Below are 22,546 nucleotides of genomic sequence, written 5' to 3'. Positions count from 1 at the left end.
CATTTTAATCATATCTCCTATGACTAATTCAGTCCCTAGGATTATGCTTATGAATATTTTATATGTAGCTTCCAGTAATAGTGCTCATTCTATCAATCAATATCAAATTAACCTCAAGATTACTGAAAATCTAGAATAAAATATAAAATATTGAATCATTCATTTTTAATAGCATAGGTTATAAATGTGTATTGCTCTGGAGAAATGACTCTTGATTTTTTAATGCAAAATTTATGAGACAGTTTGGAACAGTGGAGAAAGTTCTGCCTTCTTCCCTCCACATTGGAGGATCTGCTCAGTGAAAACAACTAGCAGCCATCATGCATAGAACGTTGGTTCACCTGTGCCTTGTATTCCTGAAGCTGCCCAGTGCCAATTCAACTTGAGGAAATTCTACTTAATGTAATGTTGTCTAACACTTCAATTTAAAAACATTTAATGAGCAAAGTAAATGCTAGGTTGTATTAATAAGGTATCCCTTAGTTGTAAGGAAAGACAGTTCTAATTCAGGCTTGTTTATGTGAAGGCTAAGGGTGCAGAGAAGTCTCATAGCGCCTATGCTAACAGGGCAGGGTGCCCTCACTGGAACTAGCAAGCTGCCAGACATCTTCCTTTCCTTCCCCTGACCTACACACCCTTTTCCTTTCTGTCTTTTGTTTCCTTTTTTTTCCCCCCCACTGCATGGCATTTTGCCCCTGCCATATTTCTGCTTCATTCTGCCTTCTGTCGGCCTCCTGTCTGCTCTCTGACCAGCTTATACATGACCCATAGGAGCTACCCCTAATTCATAGTTTCAGGCTCTATGTCACGTGACCTGCCAACTAGAGTTTGTGTGTGATTTTGTGTGTGTTCTGTTTCCAAATTCAGAAGAAGAGAATCTGATTGGCATAGCCTAAGTCAAGTATCCATTTTGCTCCAATTTGCTATTGCCCCAGGAAGAAGAATTCAAAGGTCGTGTGTAGTTAGTGATGCCGCTTTTATACTTTTATACCACACAGCTAAATTATCCAAGACGACATGGGAGTGAGGAGGATGAATGAAATACTAATTCTGGTCCCTGGGTTTCAGTTTTATGGAAGAGGCCAATACATAGATCAGTTTAGCACAAGGCAGATTGTTAAAAGAGGTTCAGAAAGCTCCTGGAGTATGGAGGAAGGTCTAGGAAAACTTCTACAGTTGGTGAACATTCAGTATATCAGGAATACCTTGAATGATTGAAAGGAGTGTGGAATGAGGCCCAAGTCGACGTGGGGTTATGGAGGTGGGCATGACTTGAGAGGCAGCTGGTGTTTATCTTCTGCAACAGGAAATCATTAAAGATTTTTGATTGGGAGAGTCTCATGATCAAATCTGTGCTTCATGAAGATGTCTTAGTACATGGTAGGTAGATAAATTGGAGGTAATGTAGGGCCTGGAACTCCTGTCCTCCAGGAGCTAGGCAGATCCATGGATCTGCATGAGGTGTATTAATGGTCTGAATTAGGAGAAAAGCCATGGAAGAGAGTGCTCACGAATAAACATTATATTTAACAAGATGATGTAACTTTCCTGTGGAATGTATAAGTAATAACTGGAGTTTGGAGTGATGGCAAGATGTTAAATATTCTTAGTAAAATCTGGCATGATTTTTATATAGTTAATTTTTCCTCCATTATTATTTTTTATTGAAGTATAGCTAACATACAGTATTATATTAGTTTCAGGCATACAACACAAGGATTCAACAATTCTGTACATTACTCAGCACTCACGACAATAAGTGTAGTCACCATCTGTCACCAAACAATGTTATTATAATTTAATTGACTATATTTCCTATGCTGTACTTTTCATCTCTGTGATTATTTTGTAACTGGAAGTTTGTACCTCTTAATCCCCATCACCTATTTCACCCATCCCCCCATCCACCTCCCCTCTGGTAACCATCAGTTCTCTATAGTTAAGAGTCTGTTTCTTGGTTTCTTCTATGTTGTTCATTTGTTTCTTAAATTCCACATATGAGTGAATCATATGGTATTTGTCTTTCTCTGTCTAACTTATTTCACTTAGCATTATACTCTCTAGTTCCATCCATGTTGTTGTAAATGGCAAGATTTCTTTTCTTTTGTATGGCTGAGTAGTATTCTGTTGTGTATATATACCACATCTTCTTTATTTATCTACTGATGGACACTTAGTTTGCATACCTTGGCTGTTGTAATCATGCTGCAACATAAGGATGCATATATCTTTTTGCATTAGTGTTTTCATTTTCTTTGGGTAAATACCCAGTAGTGGAATTACTGGATCATATGGTATTTCTATTTTTAATTTTTTGAGGAACCTCCATACTGTTTTCCACTGTGGCTGTACCGGTTTGCATTCCCACCAACAGCGCACAAGGGTTCCTTTTTCTCCACATCCTGTCGATACTTGTTATTTCTTGTCATTTTGATAGTAGCCACTCTGACAGGTGTAAGGTGATATCTCACTATGGTTTTGATTTGCATTTCCCTGATAACTAACGATGTTAAGCTTCTTTTCATGTAACTGTTGGCCATCTGTATGTCTTTGGAAAAATGTTTATTCAGGTCTTCTGCCCATTTTTCAATCGGATTATTTGTGGGGTTTTTGGTGTGTGTTGAGTTTTCTGATTTCTTTATATATTTTGAATATTAACCCCTTATCACATATATCATTTGCTAATATCTTCTCCCATTCAATAGGTTGCCTTTTCATTTTGTTGATGCGTTTTTCCACTGTGCAAAAGCTTTTTATTTTGGTGTAATCCCAACTGTTTATTTTTGCTTTTGTTTCCCTTGCCTGAGGAGACATACCTAGAAAAATATTTCTACAGCTGATGTCAGAGACATTTCTGCCTATGTTTTCTTCCAGGAATTTTATGGTTTCAGGTCTCACATTTAGGTCTTTAATCCATTTTGAGTTTATTTTTGTGTATAGTGTAAGGAAGTGGTCCAGTTTCTTTCTTCCTTCCTCTCTCTTTCTCTCTCTCTCTTTCTTTCTTTCTTTCTCTCTCTCTCTTTCTCTTTCTTTCTTTCTTTTTTTTTTTTTAAGATTTTATTTATTTATTTGACAGAGAGAGACACAGCGAGAGAGGGAACACAAGCAGGGGGAGTGGGAGAGGGAGAAGCAGGCTCCCCACGGAGCAGGGAGCCCGATGTGGGGCTCGATCCCAGGACCCTGGGATCATGACCTGAGCCGAAGGCAGATGCTCAACGACTGAGCCACCCAGGCGCCCCTCTCTTTCTTTCTTTCTTTCTTTCTTTCTTTCTTTCTTTCTTTCTTTCTCTCTCTTTCTTTCTTCCTCTCTTTCTTTCTCTCTTTCTTCCTTCCTCTCTTTCTTTCTTTCTTCCTTCCTCTCTTTCTTTCTTTCTTTCTTTTTCTTTCTCTTTCTTTCCTTTCTTTCTTTCTTTTCTCCATCCAATTTTTCCAGTGATGCAGGCAGGCTGGGTCTGAGGACCATGTTTGGGGAGGGGGGCAGTCCCATGGGACCAGCCAAGAGGGTCCTTGGCTTCACGAAGGATGGAAATCAAACATGAGCCAGAAGAAAGTGAAAGCAGAGTTTATTGAAGATATAGAGAGAGCAGATAGAGATAGACTCTCTGGGAGACTCAGGAAGGAAAGAAACATGAGTTCCATCTTTGGGGTCTGGGGTTTTTTATTGAAGATGGTGGTCTGGTGCACATGTCCTCTCAGGCATCCAGGAACCAGTTAGAACAAAGATGAGGGCCCAGGTGTTATTCCTGGGAGCCAGGGAGCCTTCGCATCAAGATGTCTAATGCCCGTGGTCTGGAATACGCACATGGTAGCTTCTTCCAGTCATTCTCACCTGGTCCTTCCTCAAATGTTATCTATTCTAGAGCAATCATTAATAACTCCTTGTCCCTTGCAGGGAAGACATATGCTATTTGTATTACAAGGCATGTGTAGAGTGGGTGGGGGTGCAGACCTTAGCAAGAATAGAAACGGGAAAAGAAGCCAAGGAGAAAGAACCAGCTTTTTTTCTCATGGGGTCCCTTCAGTTTCCCTGTCTCACCAGCAGCATTTGTTGAAGAGACCATCTTTTCCCCATTGTATAGAAAGCTTTCTGTCAGCACCTGAGGACTGCCGGCCCACAGGCCAGTGGTTAGGATGGAGTCCTCTGCTTGGTCCGAGCCTGATGTGATGCGGTGCCATGGCTGGTGTCTTAGTGGGGGACAATGAGCAGCACAGTTAGTGATAGCGTTGCTGTGAGGAAGAGAGGTGCTGTGCAACCACCAGCAAGTGACAGACAAATCTTGAGTCCTGGATTAAAATGCTGATGAGGAAAGAGATCCCATAGGCTACAGGTTACAGAACTCTGTAACACAGACAGGTCCCTGTTCTCTGGAAGATAGTAAAGGCAGAGAAATCAACCCAGGGGATGCCAGGATTACAAATCTGAAAGACATCTTGTACAAATGTTATCTCCTAGGATGATCCGTCTGGGGCCATCAGTCCAATTCTCAGTCATGTAATATGTTCTTAGTGAACACTTAACAAATACAAAACACAGTACAGGCACCAAGGGGCCTACAAAGCCAGTGGGGCAGAAGGGACGAACATTTTTGAGGAGACTTTGCAATGCCACCTAATTAATTTAATTTAATTTAACTTAATTTAATTTTTACTTCTAGACCTGTAAAAGTTTTATTGCAATCATAGGACTTTTTCTCAGTCCATCTCCTTGCTTAGTTCGTGCCATTCTCTAGAATTCATGACTTTTCCCCAAACACGCAAGGGTCAGAGGGAACTACTTCCCTCCAGAAGTCAATAGTCGAGATGAGGAACTTGCCTTGCCCCCACATCCTCTGAATTTCCCCCAGCCCAGGCTTCTGACTCATCCTTCCTACCCTCAGTGCCTCTTGGTCCTGTCAGCTCTGGGCTCTGAAGCTCACCCCGAGCTGCTCCTGTTCCTCCTCAGGCAGCTGCTTCCTCCATCCAGAGCACACAATCTACTTCCAGAGCTTCACCTTCTGAAACCTCCCCTTCCAATGCGTGGGTTGCACTCTTTCTCAAAAAGACAGTAGTTTTTTTAAAATACAAAAAAACCTGTTACCTCCTCTCCCTCCAATTTTAGTATATGTGCTGCTGATTGAGCACCCTGTCACCTACTTTCAAACACAGAATTTTGGAAAACAAAGTGCAGAGAAGAGAACATATCACACTATTTACTCTTTTAGACCTCACTGCTTTTATCTCTTTGTTTATGCAAATAAGAAAAACGTTTGCATTAATTCTTCTCCGTAATAATTGGTTTCCGGTTTACAAAGTAGAAAGTCGTTTGAAATTACAGATAGGTGAAACATGTACACAGAAGGATAGAGAATGGATGGACAAAAATCTTTTAAATTTAAAAATTGTCATAGGGCGCCTGGCTGGCTCAGTTGGAGGAGCGTGTGACTCTTGATCTCTGGGTCGTGAGTTCAAGCCCCACGTCCGATGTAGAGATTACTTAAAATAAATTAATAAAATTTAAAAAATGTTCACTTTTAAAAAAATAAAATAAATAGTTGTAGAGTAATTGAGGGTAAGTTTTTGTTGTTTCCAAGCTTCAATCTCATGTTACTATTTGATTTACAAATAAATGTGGTTTGTTTTTTTTTTTTTTAGTTTTTTGAGTATGAAGAGCAAATAATAGATTTTTTTCACTTGGGCTGGTGCATGATTCTCTCCAGCTAGTTTCCCAACTGCCTGGGTGTGAGTGAATGCTATAATAACAACAAAACCAGTGCTTAACCTACATGAAGCATTTTCTGTGTTCCAGCTTTTAGTTTATTCTAAATGTTGTATCTTGAACACAGTGCATTATGTTGCATAAGAAATTCATTATAGGGCGCCTGGGTGGCTCAGATGGTTAAGCGTCTGCCTTCGGCTCAGGTCATGATCCCAGGGTTCTGGGATCAAGTCCCGCATTGGGCTCCCTGCTCCTTGGGAGCCTGCTTCTCCCTCTGCTTCTCTCTCTCTCTCTCTCTGTCTCTCATGAATAAATAAATAAAATCTTTAAAAAAAAAATTCATTATAACAGTTTAGATCATTTTAGCAATTCATCTTTTTAACGAAAACTATATACAATCACATACAATTATACTAGAAATATTTTCCACATATTTAGATATTTTAAATCAGACGATTTTCTCTATCTGGAATGCCCTTCCTCCACTCATTGTCTACATAAATTCTTTATAAATTAAAAATCCACACACACACTCCGTAAGTACATTCTTATCATAAAAATGGAAATACTATAGGAGTATATATATATATAAACTATCTTTTCTCCCTTAATGTTAAGCAATTCTGTTATGTTTGAAGGATTAATGTGCCCACTGACAAGCTAGGTTTTTCAGTTTCCTGCAGCCATGTGGTCATATGGCCCAGTCAGCCAATGAGATACATGCTAACTGGGCATGACTTCAGAGAGAGCTGTTTTTTTTTTTCCCCCTGAGAAATACATAAACTCATCTGGAACACATTTTTTTTCTCTTTAACTTCTTCATGACTGGAATTTAGAGGTAATGCCTGGAGGTACAACAACAATCTTGTGACTGAATATGGGAGACACAGCTGAAAGATGGTGGGACCAAACCTGGAAAAGCCTAGAGCCTAGATTTATGTGACCCCAAAGTAAACTTCCTTCTTGTTTAGGTTAAAGTTCCTATTCTAGGCAGCTACATATCACATACTTCCAGCCCCCAATTCCAGACCCATCCCAGAGATACTGTGTATTTTTTGAGACCCATCAATATACATACATTAAATTTTTATCCCAGTTTTTTTCCAAAAATGGGATAATACTATATGTATTATTCTGAATCTCCTTTTTTGACTTAAGAATATGATCTAGATATCTTTCCATGTCAGTACAAAAGAAGTTATCCTTTTAAAAAATACTTTACAGTGTGCCTGGCTGGCTCAGTCAGTCGAACATGTAACTCTTGATCTTGAGGTTATGAGTTCAAGCCTCACATTGGGTGTAGAATTTATTTAAAAATAAAATCTTAGGGTACCTGGGTGGCTCAGTGGGTTAAGTGTCTGACTTGATTTTGGCTCAGGACACGATCTCAAGGTTGTGAGATCAAGCCCCACAAAGGGCTCTGTGCTGAGCGTGGAGCCTGCTTAAGATTCTCTCTCCCCCTTTCTATCTGCCCCTTCTCTGCTCGCATGCACGTGCTCGCTCTCTAAAAAAAAAGAAATAAAATCTTTAAAAAAATAAAATAGAGAGCTTTTCTTTTTTTCTTTTAAAGTTGACACTTGCTTGTTCAAGCAATAGAGAAAAAAATTTAGGTAAAAAGCAGCAAATATCCCTAAATCCCACTATTTTGAAATCACTGGTATTATTATTATTGGTGAGTATTCTTATCAGCTCTCTCTGAAAATACTGGGAGTCATTCTCTTCCACTACCACCTCACACACATACACATGCGTACAAACACATACAAATACACATACACATAAATACACACACAAACACACACAAATACACACAACACACAATCACAAAGACATATGCAAATATACACACCTACTCACATGGGAGAGTGAGCGAGAAAGAGAAACTTACAAATCAGAAGCTATTAAAAAATGTTTAATTTGGGGGTACCTGGGTGGCTCAATCAGTTAAGTGTCTGCCTTCAGCTCAGGTCATGATCCTGAGGTCCTAGGATCGAACCCCACATCGGGATCCCTGCTTATTGAGGAGTCTGTTGCTCCTTCTCCCTCTGACACTCCCCCTAGTCATGCTCTTGCTCGAGCTCTCTCTCTCTAATGAATAATAAAAAATCTTTTTTAAAAAAGTGTTTAATTTTAGTTGAATTAAACAGAGGAACTAGTAGAATGCCTTTAAAAGTTATGACTAGGGACGCCTGGGTGGCTCAGTCGTTAAGCGTCTGCCTTCAGCTCAGGTCATGATCCCAGGGTCCTGGGATCGAGTCCCACATCGGGCTCCCTGCTCCGCGGGAAGCCTGCTCCTCCCTCTCCCACTCCCCCTGCTTGTGTTCCCTCTCTCTCTGTGCTTCTCTCTGTCAAATAAATAAATAAAATCTTAAAAAAAAAAAAAAGTTATGACTACAATTGTTATAGAAAACCAGAGAGAAATACCCAAAATTCAGACCAGATATCATTTTTAATACCCATAAGAGTTATAGAATTAATAATAGAAATAGTTGAGACCATATTAATATGTCATTAATATGTCATATTAATATTTTCTTTTGCTAAAGAATCTGTGCATATTTAGCATTATAGTTTGTAATACTAACAAGAATTATACTTATTAGATTAACAACATAGACATGTGATTCCAATTAAAAATGTAGAATTGAGGGGCGCCTGGGTGGTTCAGAGGGTTAAGCATCTGCCTTCAGCTCAGGTTATGATCTCTAGGTTCTGGGATCGAGCCCCACATCGAGCCCCATGTTGAGTCCCATGTCGGGCTCCCAGCTCGGTGGGGAGTCTGCTTCTTCCACTCCCTCTGCCTCTCCCCCTGCTTGTGCTCTTTGTCTCTCTCTCTCTCAAGTGAATAAGTAAAGTCTTTAAAAATAAATAAATAAAATGTAGAATTGAGTAACTGATTTAGATTTATGAATTTAAGTAGAAATTTTACTGTTTATATATAGTATTAGAACATTTAGTGGACCTTAAGTTTCACCATATTTTTAAATTTAACTACTTTAGTTCATAAGGGGGCGTCTGGGTGGCTCAGTCGTTAAGCGTCTGCCTTCGGCTCAAGTCATGATCCCAGGGTCCTGGGATCGAGCCCTGCATCGAGCTCTCTGCTCAGCAGGAAGCCTGCTTCTCCCTCTCCCACTCCCCCTGCTTGTGTTCCCTCTCTCGCTGTCTCTCTCTCTGTCAAATAAATAAATAAAATCTTTAAAAAAAAATTTAGTTCATAAGAATGATTTAATTACTTGGGAAGTTTTGTCATTTAGACAATTGAAGGACTTAAAAGAAAGTCAATATATTAAATTTATAAACCCTGTTTAAAACATTTAAAAGAGTTTAATTAACTACATTTGAGAATGTAACCAAATATTAATTGAAGGCCATTAAAAGTGACAGTTCAAATCTGCTTGACTTATAATGGAATAATGAGATTTGTAAGCCGAAGTTAAATGCTTAAGGAAGAATGAAATTAGAATCTGTAAATTAATAAATTGATTATTCAATTTTAAAACCAAAATTACTTCTAAATTGTCTTTTCTGTGACCATAAGAAAACTCACATTTATGTAAGAAGGAAAAATAAATGAAGTGAAACTTAAAGAATTACCAACTTTGGATAAATGTTTCTTCATCATTCAGACATATTGTGTCTCCTATCTTCTAAGATTAAGAAAAAGATTATGAAAACCACTAAGGATTTGTGGTCATTATGTTTTTATTGTTCTTGAAAACTATGTGTTGATTTTAGCATTGAAAATGTCGAGAGACCTTGAGAGAAATGGTGTTGATTACATGACTCCCTGAGAGGAATCTGAAAATATTTCTCTCTTTGATTTAATCATTTGGTTTTGAGCCCAGGATTATTATCTTTCCATTTTGCTCTTTTCCACCATCCTGGTTTTTTTTTTTTTTTTTAAACTGGAATTTGGATGTATTTATTATCAGAAAATAAATGCATTTTTACAAAAATTCTTTATAGATTATGGTTTACTGGTTAGTTCAAGTCTATTATTACCAATAAAATATATTGTTGTTTAAAAAACAAGAAAAAGAAAAGAAAATGTTCCTGCTCTGAAAGATAACAGGATTAACTCTGGGAGATGGGGTAACCAACCATCCCACTGTGCCTGGGACTGAGGGGTGTATTGGAACTCAGGACTGTCTGTGCTAAATCCAATAACCTTGGTCACCCTAATGGAAGGCATTGGGGCATAGGTGCAAAGACGATAGATTCTAACACCTACATTTGAGATTTGGCTCTTCAGCTTATTTTCTATTTATCATGAGCAAGTGGCTTCTTTTCGTGCCTCTATATTCTCATCTCTAAAATGGTGATAAAACACCTTTTCCCGCTACCCAGGGAGGGAATCATAGGGCTTAGTTCTGCATTCCCATTGTAACCTAAAGAGAAACTTTCACGATGTCCAGAGCCCCGACATCCTGCAAAGGGAGGAGGATGTCCTCAAATTCCTTGCAGGAGGAGCCCATTTAGGTGGCACCAACCTTGACTTCCAAATGGAACAGTACATCTACAAAGGGAAAAGTGATGGCGTCTACATCATAAATCTGAAGAGAACCTGAGAGAAGTGTCTACCGGCTGCTCATGCCGTTGTTGCCATCAAAAACCCGGCTGATGTCAGTGTCATATCGTCCAGGCACAGTGGCCCGGGGGCTGTGCTCATGTCAGCTGCTGCCGCAGGAGCCACTCTGATTGTGGCCGCTTCGCTCCCGGAACCTTCGCTAACCAGGTGCTGGCGGCCTGCAGGGGGCTGTGTCTCCCGGTGGTTACGGATCCCCGGCTGACCACCAGCCTCTCACAGAGATGTCTTCTGTTAACCCGCCTGCCATCGCTCTGTGTAACCAGACTCTCCTCTGTGCTGTGTGGACACGGCCACCCACACAACAGCGCGGGAGCTCACGCAGTGGGTCGGAGGTGATGGATGTTCGAAGTTCTGCACACCGTGTGGCACCGTCTCCCGTGAACACCCATGGGAGGCCACCCCTGATCTCTCCTACAGAGAGCCTGAAGAGACTGAAAAGGAAGAGTAGGCCGCTGCTGCAAAGGCCGTGACCAGCGAGGAATTTCCGGGTGAATGGACTGTTCCCGCTCCTGAGTTCACTGCTACTCAACCTGAAGTTGTGGACTTGTCCAAAGGCATGAAGGTGTCCTCTGTGCCTATTCAGCAGTTCCCTGTGAAGACTGGAGTGTTCAGCCTGCCACGGAAGACTGGTCTGCACCTCCCACTGCTCAGGCCCCTGAATGGGTAGGAACAACCACCGAGTGGTCTTAAGCTGTTCTTCCACAAAGGCAAAGAAAATGGAAATAAGGCTGATGGAAAATAAGCAGTTTCAGTAAACAAGCAAACGGTGAATATTTATCCCAAAGGATTATTGTGAAGATTAAATGAGTTACTATATGGAAAGCGTCTGTAGTAATTACCTACAGTAATACCTAGAGTGTGCTAAGCACTGAATATATACTAACTGCTCTTTCGAGCTCCCCACAGGAACGTCAATTATTGGACAGGTCATGTTTGTTCTTCATTTTATTTTGTTCTCTGACATTGTTTTAATTTCTTTGCCCTTCTCCTCTGCATTCATTGTGATATCGTCACATCTTTCTATCATGTCATCTAGCAGACAATGGCAGTTGCCTGCCTGATAGAAGTTTCTCTCTTCTTCCTCACTAACAGAACTCTATTTTAGTTTTGATGGCAACATATATAGCTTAAATACTTGATTTAAATACTTGAAGCAAGGGGTGGATGGATGACGTAGGACACAGTTCTGGCCAAGGAGATACTGTGTAAATCTACCATGTGGGATATTTAGGAAAACTCTCTGAAAGGAGTCTGACTAAGCTGGGGCATATCTTTTGTCTTTTTCCTCCTCATTATTTTTTTCTAAAATATAGATGCAAGGTGGAAGGAGAAGAGCTCTTGGTATAAGAACTACACCCTGGAGATGCTAGAGCAGAAAGCTGGCTGGATCTTTCATAGCTCCTTTGAAGAATAAAAAAAAAAAAAAATTATACCATGACTTGTTTAAACATTTCTTAAGTTTCCTATTACACACCAGTGAAAATAATGCCTAGTATTACAAACCATTCACTTAATTTTTTAGCAATGTAAAAAATGTGGAGTACTTTAATAGTTTTCATGTCATTTTGAGTTGGGTCATGCTAATCCCATTTTTGAGATTTGCTCCAATTTCAATGTATGTGCTACTGAAAGACCAGGATACTGTTTCTTCTTTGATGGTGAAAAAAAGTTTAAGAGGAAAGTCAGGTCACCAAGATCAAGCAAATCTTGTCATCTTCAATGATAATTACATGAGCCAGTGGGGCGAGCCACAGAAGGGGAGAAAGAAACGCAATGGGCTGTTCTCCATAGAGAAATTGGCATTATCTTTTGTCTCTTTCTGCCAGGCATTCAAATTACCATTTTTCAAATTTTTGAGAATGAGATGTCTCTAAAAATTATTTTCTGTGTTCTACAGTTTTGCATTGTCTACTGTATAATAAATGCATATTGAGATAATAAATTTGATAACAGGTAATTAAAGCAAGAAAGCATAAAATAGTTCAACTCCAGAAAAAGGACTATGGCCAACATTGGTCTGGGATTGAGAACAAATCTGTACCTGTTGTTGTTATTACTGAATTAGAGTTGCCTGGTAACTCTGCCCAGCTGTTAATTAAGCACTTAGGCAGCCACGGTCATTAACTCTTTCAGGTCCCCAGGACACTGCTTAGTTATTGCTTCAATTTACTGTGCTAAGCTTACTCGTAGGCAATACCTTAAAACATTGCAACTATCTGGCTCATAATACGTTTCATCTTCTTTATGAATAGATGGAAAAAGCAATTGTAATTTCGTTCCTCGTTCATTTTAATTTGGGTTAGCAGATGTTCTATGTGTACTGCAGTCAACTATTTAATTTGCATTATAGAAGAGCCTATAATAGCAATTTATCAGCGGTTTTGTGTGTGTGTGTTGTTATAGTGTGGTTTTAATTTCTTCCAAAATGTGGCTATAAAAATAGGATATATTTTATTTTCTTAATTCACGTGGAATATCCTAAGAGCAAAATTGGGTTCATAAAATTCAAGCAATGTTTTAAAATTAGCTTTGTTCGAAGAGGGAATGAGGGAAATAGAGAAAAAAAAAAAAAGGAAAGCAAGGAAAAGAAGGAAAGCAACAGTGAAGCTCTCAGCCTGCCAAGGATGCGGATCCATTCGGAGAACAGGTTTGTGGCGGGGGATTATTCCTCATTGTGGTATGATGTTACGTTTCAAAAACTTTTCTTACATGTTTTTTTTTTCATGGGTGTGTGTATTAAGGAGGATGTTTGTACAAGCCACCATCTGAACAAATGGAAGGGAATGTATATATCAATATTTTAGTTTGGTAATTATAGGTTTTCCCAAGTCTTATTTAGAGTTAACCAAACAGTAAATGTTTGTTGTTCTAAGCTTCTAAGTTTTGGGGTAATTTTTTATGTGGTAATAGATAACAAATACAATCTATATCATAAGATTGTCTTGATGACCAAAATGAGAGCAAGTGCATAATATAGATTATGATCATTAGGTTGGTCTATCAGAACTTTGGTCAGGAATTTACTTCTTTCATATAGATTGTACCCATTCTCTTAACAAGCTCAATTTTTTTGATGTTCTGATAACTTTCAGTTCTTGTTTTAAATTTCTCCAAATTCCCTCACCACTCTTAAATTAGAGGGTAAAGACATTTCTACTTTCACTTCATATTGGAAATATATGATTGGCAAAAATAGTGAATTCCTAGATCTTACAATAAAAATAAATTACATTGAAAAAGTATTCAGCTGTTCTCTAAAAACCTGTATAAATGAATTTTTAAAAAAATAGTTTCTGGCTGGTATGCTGGAAAGTCACCTTGACAAAGCCTACATATTCTCTGTAGGGGTTTGATTAAAGAGTGGTTACTCTATAATCTCCTATATTTGGGACTGTTTCTCAAAGACTACTGGGCCTTATCAATAACAACCTCATCTTTACATCCACTGGTGAATAATGTTTACAAGATAGTATTTTAATTGCTCAAGGCCTAGATATCAAACTCAATTCCTCTAGGGGCTGAGCAGGTCAGGAATATGAATGGGGAGCACAGGTCCTCCAGAAGCTGCAAATACTCAGATCACGTCCGTGTTCTCATGCAGGAATTTGAATGCTGGGTTGCCAGATTCTTCTAGTTTCAAGAGAAGATGGAAATCTGGGTTTAAATTTATGTGCTTTAAAAAATTTTTCAGAGAAAACTCTCCATAGTTTAAAATATTATTTCATTTGTTTTAAACATTTGCAGATTGAACAAAATATATCTGTGAACTACAATCATTTCCCAGATACCAAGAGATGAGAGAGAAGCTGAGTGTATAGACTGCAAAGTTATTATTTTGTGGACAAAACCTGTATGTACTAGAAGAAAGTTTCAGAAGCTTGTGTTTTTCATATTTCCAGGTGTTGGATAAATAAGGCATGGTTTCTATAAAGAGGCCAACTCTGACACTGCATCATCAGACAAATATAGTGTTTAAAGTCTTCTCATCAAGCGCTCTCATTCATACAGACAAACTAGCTTTAATTTCCAAGAAAGATATTTCCCCCATGCCTATAATCACTTTCCTGTGGATTCACAGTGGCCTATGTTACAACACTGCTGTTTAACCAGCTGCAAAAACAATAAATGGAAGCCAGTGTAGAAAAGGTCATCTGTCAGTTGGTTAGCACTGATTCATCATCATAAGGGCCAGGAAAGCTGGGGTTCTATCACCATCACCTCAGGGATGTCAGCAACCTGCAGGGTCCAAAATAAATGTGCTCTGCTTTTGACCTTTACTCTTTTCACTTTCACAATGTTTGTTACTTTATTCAGCATGACAGCTCATGTAAATGTGAATCTATTGTCATAATCTCAGGAATATTATTAATGCATAATTACAAGGCAGGAGCTACCTTTTGAATTGTTGGAAAATGAGAGAAGATGACACCTTTAGCCTCTTCTAGGGTGGTTCACATTCTGCTATTTCTACCATATGTATTGTTCTTCTTATAGCTACTATTTTGGACCTATTGATTTCTGGCTATTGAAAAGAAAATATAGAATACTTTGTTTTTCTGATAGGTCTGTTGGGTAAGATTTATTGCATCCTCAATTTTGATCTGGAAACTAAACTTTCCCAATTAAATCACAAAGAGAATAGTTCCATTAATGGTAGACATTACTCATTGTATAAAGTTTATTTTAAAAACTTATTAAGTGGTCATACTTTCCCAGACTGCTATTGATGATAAAATGTTGAGCAAGACCCTAAATTAGTGAAGTCAATCCAAGTGGAAGACAATTGACTACTAACAATATTTACTTTCATATATAAGAAAAATCAATAGTTTTATCTCCTTTACATATAATAGACAATGGGCATTTTTCATTAGCCTATCAGTAAAAATGAAGACATTTAAAATAAGCAATTCTTTAAAGAATGGGGATATTTTGTAAAAACAAGATTAAGCAATTTCTAGGGGCACCTGGGTGGCTCAGTAGTTAAGGGTCTACCTTTGGCTCAGGTCATGATCCCAGGGTCCTGGGATCGAGCCCCACATCGGGCTCCCTACTCAGCGGGAAGCCTGCTTCTCCCTCTCCCACTCCCCCTGCTTGTGTTCCCTCTCTCGCTGTGTCTCTCTCTGTCAGATAAATAAATAAAATCTTAAAAAAAAAAAGATTAAGCAATTTCTATACAGATTTTGAGCCTCTTTATATTATGTATTCAGTAAGGTCGAATACCTGAAAATTGTGAGTCCATTGTCATATTTCTTTTGTCTTCTGAAAGAGAATTATGAAGTAAGTGTGAACTAACTTCTCCTAGTCCAGTCCTCCTGCATACGACACCTGTAAACTCTGGGCAAAGATAAACAGTGACCTAGAGGCATTGGAGACTAAAATCAGGTAGAAATTGGGTCAACAGTTGGAAGAGGAAAATTGCACTGGGTGAGTTTCTCCATTTTCAAAGACTTTTAGTTTGAGGACAAGCCCTAGGAGGGGTAGCTAAAACCTCTGTGCACAGAAATCCACAATTTTATTGGCTTGAAGAACCAGAGCACAGAATTCAGAGGGACCACAACAGCTGGAGAATAAAGGGGAACATCCTGGAAAGGAGAGAGCCTGAGAGGGGAACCTCAAATTCTGCATATGAGCTCTGCTCAAATTTCTGGTTGGGCCCTAAACCACACATACATGGGGAAGGCTCTAAGCAGCCCAGGTAAGGCTAAAATAACTGAATAATGATTTCAGATGTACACCCACTGCGGGGAAGACAAAGTTTGAAAATTGGTTCCACCCACTATAACAACAAAAATCAGCACTTTTCAGAGGAATGGGACCAGAATGGGGTCACCTGACCCTGTCCTAAGTGCAGCAGAGTTAGGGTAGTGATAGTTTGCCATTTTGAATCTTTTTCATAGGAAAAGACCCTGCTAGAAAAGATGAAGAGGGTTGGAAAGCAGGTAGATAACCTAGAGTGTCTATACATTTACGAAATTGATAGAGCCTAGTTGGGGCAACAGAAGCAATTCAGTTCTGTTGGATTGGACTAGGAAACTTTTTTTTCTTATTTCTTTATTTTTATTTATCTCATTTTTAAAGGTTTATTTATTTATTTTAGAAAGAGAGAGAGAGAGTACGCATGAGCAGGGGGAGGGGCAGAGACAGGAAGCAGACTTCCTGCTGAGTGCAGAGCCCCACAGGGCTCAATCTCTTGACTCTGAGATCATGAACTGAGCCGAAAATCAAGAGTCGATTGCTTAACCAAATGAGCCACCCAGGTGCACCGGAAATTTTCTTTTTTTTAACAGGAGAAAAGCATACAAATCTATTTAATGCAAGTTTTATGTGGCATGGAAGCCTTCATAAGGAAATAAAGACCCAAAGAAATAGTTAGGCCTTTGTATTTTTATGCTAGGTTTATTGTGACAGCCTGAGCAACTAATACTACTCATCTGCATAATTACCTCTTTTCTCTTCCGTATTGTAATCGACATCTGAGTCCAGGAGTTTCCCACATTTTCAATATGCAGATTCTCTGCAGATCATCATGGAGATATGGTAATGTCTGGACCATGTGCTCCTGAATTTCAAGGTTTTGACTATGTTACCTATTTAGTTAAACCCATAAGCTTTGTTGCTTTTCTTAACTGAATTCTATTTTGAAGGAAGATAAATAGCTCTCCTAAAAGTCAGCATGAGGCTTTTTGACAGATTGATGATCAACATGTTGCTGTCAGTCCTTCATGAAGCATGGATGAGTCACACCAGCCTCCCCTATCCTTGAAAATTCTATGATCAATTCCAAAACTCTGATAATTTCTCTAATCTTTTGACAGCACTTCCTGGCATGTGACAGGCAGTTATTTTGTACTTGTATTAGTGACAATAAGAAAGACAGCTTTATCTATGTGTGGTCATTCCTCAGTGGTTATTACTTACTTTACATGATTTATACTTTCTACAGTTCTTTTGCTGTGCTCTTTGGATACGTGATTTTTGAAGACAATTTAAGAGCATTTGGAGTCCAAACTTAGGTTAAAATTGAGCCTTGAATACAGTTATCAGTCCCATTTATTATTCAGCTAGGCATTGACAACATATTTTTTAACCCCTCTGGTCATACAAAACCAAAAATCTTTGCTAATTTCATATAAAACTAGTATCTCATCACTTGATGGCAAATAAAAGATATAGCTCAATTTTTAGATAAGACATGACTAAAAATAAATATCTGAGAACAAAGAAATATGAAAAATCAAAGAAAAATAATAATTTAAAACAAAACCCAAGTATAGACATTTCTGCCTTCTGTGGGGGGGGGTGGGGGTTGGTATGGAGGTGAAGGATCATGTTGGGGAGGAAGGAATTTTCCACTGTTGAAGATTCTTCTTGAACCAGGGGCACTTGCCTGACTCTGTTGGTGGAGCATGTGACTCTTGATCTCGAGGTTATGAGTTTGAGCCCCACATTCGGTGTGGAGATTACTTAAAAATAAAATTTTTTTAAAAAAATATTCTTCTAACTGGACTAAGAATTAAATTAACATGAGGCAGATTAACAGGAGAAATCAAATTTCATTTTGTACATGAGGGGAATCCACACTGATATGAAATTCCAAAGACAGGCGAAATGAGGTATATATGTCATTCTGAACTAAGGAGAAGGGGGTAGGAATCTGGGACTTCAAAGGGAAAGAAAGCAATTCACTGGAAGATGAAACAGGGTAAATGGTAAAGAAATGTTTACTGGGCCATGCAGAAATAATGGGACATAGGAATTTTAACAAACACACTTTGCTAAACTTCTCTACAATCCCTAATTCATGTTATAGTATAGTTATCTGTGGTGATGGCTCTCTTCCTGGAGCAAGTCCTCTATCTATTCTTTCCAGGCAGTGGGAAGGGAAGTCAGAATTTCTTCTTGAGCCTTTTGGGCCTTGATTGTTTTCAATTCAAAATAATTTACATCCAAGGTGACTTCTCTTGGGGCAACTTGTCCTTGGCCCCTACAATAGCATAATTCCTATTAGCAGTTGAACAATGTATCTTTACTTCTCTCTTCCTTCAGACACTGGTGAGAAAGGAAGAAGGGAAAAGACTGAAATTGCAAAGCCTCTGCCCATTTTTCTCTGCAATTAGAGAGTGGGATTTGGAGTCAATGCCCACCATTGGTAAAGCATTTGGGAGTGGAAATGTCTTTGATGTGCCAGAGCCTAGTTAGTGGTTGGGAAACAAAATTGCTCTGCATAATAATACAAGGGAAATTGAGTTTACTGGGGAAATCTAGGGGAGGAAGTTGTCTAAAGGGGAGAAACAGGAAGTGTGGAAAGGGAATATGAAAACATGGCAGGAGACCAGAGCCTTCGGAGATGGAGGTGCTCCTGGCAAAATTCCAGTCATTGGTGTGACCCACAGAACTTAACGAGGACATCTAAAGTTCCACTTTCTGTTGTTTGCCAGGTGCCACAATCTTGTAGTCTCATGCTTCAGATACATCATTCTAGAAGTCTCAAAAGCTGCTGCACATGTGTGAGCATAAATAAAAATGATTTTTCTCTGCTTGTAAAGGGGAAGAAAAATGTTCCCTGTTCCTTCTTCCTTGAAAGGGTCTCTTTAGAAACAAAACAGTCCTTGATTCCCTACTCTAACACTTGGGAAGGTAGATAAATCTCTCCAGGGCTAGATAAGCCCCATGTTCCCTGTGCAAAGATGTATCCAAAATCTGGGCTTCATACTCCCTTGAAAGTTCCACACACAACTCTGGAGTTAACCTAGCAGACTATCTTGAGTAACTATTTGTCTCTCAAGTAGATAAGAGGGGTTTAATTATTCTTTCTTCTGCTTTATTCAGTTAATTATATGAAATTTTATTCTCACTTCATAGTTACTCACCGGCTACCTATGTACATGTACTGCTCTGTTGGCTTACTGAGTAGTAAATTAGATTCTTGGACTCAATTCCAATATGTGTGTTTGGCAGTGGGAGCATGTCCCAAACACCAAGCAATTCTCAGACACCAGCAGGGTGTCTAAGAATTTAACTCAATTCTGACACTATCTTCCTGGAGACAGTATCAGATTCCTCAGACTAGGGACTGGGGAATATAAGATAAGACTTACATAAAACTGCTCTCTACCGATAACACTCCCCCGCCTTAAGACACTAGCCGGTCATAACCCCAGACTGTTACCTGTGATTCTGAACAACTAGCTATAAATCAGATTCCCTTCACCTCCCTTTAATTTCCTAGAGATGGAAGAAATGCTAAGGTAAGGAATGGGGAACTGGGTTGGAGTTCCCATGCCTTCTCCAAGCATGCCACTCTCTCCAGTCTCCACATGGTCACCAACCTGGAAACTCTCCAAACCCCATCCTTTTAGGTTTCAGTGGAGGCTTTATTAGACAGGCATGATTAATTCAATCACTGGCCACTGGTGATTGACTCAACCTCCAGCCCCTACCCCCTTTCTCCTCCCTAAAGGTAGTTGGGGTAGGACTGAAAGTTCCAAATCTGTAATCACATCGTTGGCTCCATTGGCCACCAGCCCCCATCCTTATGTGCTTTCCAAAAGTCACCTCATTAACAAAACAAAAACACCTGTATCACTCTCCACTCTCAGAATTATGAAATTCCAAGGGTTTGGGGAGCTGTATGAGCCAGGAACAGTGGACAAAGACTGTTCATTTAGATGACCAAATCATTTGGATGACCAAATATATATTTCTCAGAAATCACAGTATCACAAGTACTAAATCAATTTTCTTTCTTTTCTGCAGCGATGTGGAGGGATCTCTATTCATAGGACTTTTATTTCCTTAACAAATGCAAATGTCTTATTTTATGCTTTAAAAGGAAATTAAGAAAAAGGAGATGTCACTTATATTGGGGACCATGCTCTAAAGAGGAGATATGGCATCCATACACAAATAATTTATCAAAAGCAAAAGTTTGGAGCCAAAGAAGACAAGGAGAAGAATAGTACCTCCTCCTCCACACCCACTCCCACACCAACACAGACACAGGATCTTCTTACCTTAGTTGACATCTGGGACAAACACATACACTAATGTTTGACCTAATTGGGATTATGCTGCATGGATTGTTTTGAGTTCTACTCTTTTTTTTTTTTTTTAAGTAAACTCTACACCCAACGTGGGGCTCAAACTCACGACCCCAAGATCAAGAGGTGCCTGCTCCACTGATGGAACCAGCAGGCACCCCTCTAATCTTTTTTAAAAAGGAACATTTGTGGGGCGCCTGGGTGGCTCAGTCGTTAAGCATCTGCCTTCTGCTCAAGTCATGATCCCAGGGTCCTGGGATCGAGCCTCACATCGGGCTCCCTGCTCGGCGGGAGTCCTGCTTCTCCCTCTCCCACTCCCCCTGCTTGTGTTCCCTCTCTCGCTGTGTCTCTCTGTCAAATAAATAAATAAAATCTTGAAAAAAAAAAAAGGAACATTTGTGTAACATCTTCCATGTTATGGAACATTTTTTAAAACATCAGCTTGATGACTGTATGATAACATTAAATGGATACATAAAAATTTATTTAATAAATTTACTCTTTTTTGTTATCATAGATAATATTTCATCAAGTAGCTCTGTTTTTTGTTCACTTTGTATTTTCCTTATATTTTTATTTGGATATAATTTCAAACTTGCAGAAATTTCCAAGAATAGTAGAAAGAACACCCATATACCCTCTACCTAAACTCACTTATTAACATCTTGTCTCATTTGTTCTATCATTTGCTTTTTGTTGGGGGAAAAACTTTCTCTACCAACTTAAGTCAGATTGGGGTTATGAGGACCTGTGAATTAACTGACAATAGCCAGATTCACAGGATAAAAGACAAGATTTACTTACATACAGTGGGAGTACTCAGAATAGTTTATATAGCAGCTTAGTAGGGGGAAAAGGGTGTGGGTAGTTAAGAGCTTCAGCGGGAATGTATGCAAGATTCCTGATGTTAATGCGCCATCTCCTTCCTGGCAGGAAACTCCCCTGGAGGGCAATTAATGGCAGCTGGATTCTCAACTACTGGTGCTAAGAGTCCGTTTACTCACAAACAGGAAAATTCCTCAAAGGGGGGTTAATGGCAGCTGTATATTCCGGGTGCTCTGCTTTAGTTAGATAAAGAAATTTCAGATAAGATTTGTTTGTGCACCTTTTGTAGCTCAAATGTTTCTTATTTAAAATAATCTCTATGCCTTTCTGGTGGATTTTTAGTATCTTCATCTCTCTCACTCCATGTATATGTATGTCCGGTATATACACATATATATGTGTGTGTATATATTTATATTTACATTTATAGAAAGGAAGCAAAATATGCCACCCTAAAATATGTCTCTTTGGCATATTCATTATTTTAAGCTGGTTTTTTTTTTTTAAGATTTTATTAATTTATTTGCAAGAGCGAGAGCGCACTCCAGCAGAGGGAGGGGCAGAGGGAGAGGAAGAGAGAGAATCTCAAGCAGACTCCCTGCTGAGCTCAGAGATCCACATGGGGCTCAATCCCAGGACCCTGAGATCATGACCTGAGCTGAAATCAATAATTGGACACTTAACCGACTGAGCCACCCAGGCACCCCTAAATAACCCCTGGTTATTTTTAAGAAACCGCAGACACAAGAAACTCTGGAAACCCAGTGGCAGTAATCTTTTTGTAAGAGACATGTACATTTATAAGAAAAATCTCCTTTTGTAAGGGTGTCTTCCGGACTGTACTAGGAAGAGGAGAAAACTGTATGGTTTCTTAACCTCCACAAACTGTTATCAATGGAGAAGGCCTGGAGTTACATCTGCATTACAACCTTACTCTTATTTACTGTGCTTTTCCTGGTAACCTCCCACAACTGACTCCCCACCCCCAACATCTTCTTTTGCCTTTAGCTGAGGATGGTGTTTAAAGTGATGCCTTTGGCCATTTGGGGAAATTACTCTTTTCCTGGGTCTCTCCCATGTATGCAGAAGGTATACATGTTATTGAACTTTTACTTGTTTTTGTCCTGTTGATCTGTCTTACATCAACTTAATTATTAGCCCAGCCAAAGAACCTAGATGAGAAGAAGGGAAAACTTTTCCACCCCTGAAGACGGCGACCACGAAGGACAAACTTCACGGACTTGACTTTTTGCTTGCTCTGAGCTGCAGCAGCTGAGATCCTGGGATCTCTGACAGGAGCCCGCAGAAGGTAAGAATTCTTACCATGTCGGTCTCCCAGTTCTCTGCCTGCAGGGTCTGATGAAAGCAAGAGTGGCGGGGAGGGGGGCACTTTTC

The 22,546-nt window shown here is 39.2% G+C and overlaps 1 protein-coding gene across 3 annotated transcripts in view; it reads left to right on the top strand.

Moving 5' to 3' along the window:
- NMD3 (NMD3 ribosome export adaptor) overlaps positions 1–22,546 on the top strand; it is a 131,543-nt gene that overhangs the window by 40,859 nt on the left and 68,138 nt on the right. For 2 of the 3 annotated variants that reach the window (XM_078069647.1, XM_078069652.1), the window contains one exon: positions 22,310–22,460. The exons of the other annotated variant lie outside the window; for it this stretch is intronic. The gene's annotated coding sequence lies outside the window, so the exon portion shown is untranslated. The remainder of the gene's footprint in view (positions 1–22,309; positions 22,461–22,546) is intronic. 3 annotated transcript variants of the gene reach the window in all.

Source organism: Halichoerus grypus, chromosome 1, assembly GCF_964656455.1.
Source record: "Halichoerus grypus chromosome 1, mHalGry1.hap1.1, whole genome shotgun sequence".
In the NCBI taxonomy this organism is placed as follows: domain Eukaryota; kingdom Metazoa; phylum Chordata; class Mammalia; order Carnivora; family Phocidae; genus Halichoerus; species Halichoerus grypus.
This window is presented reverse-complemented; position numbering and strand designations above follow the sequence as displayed.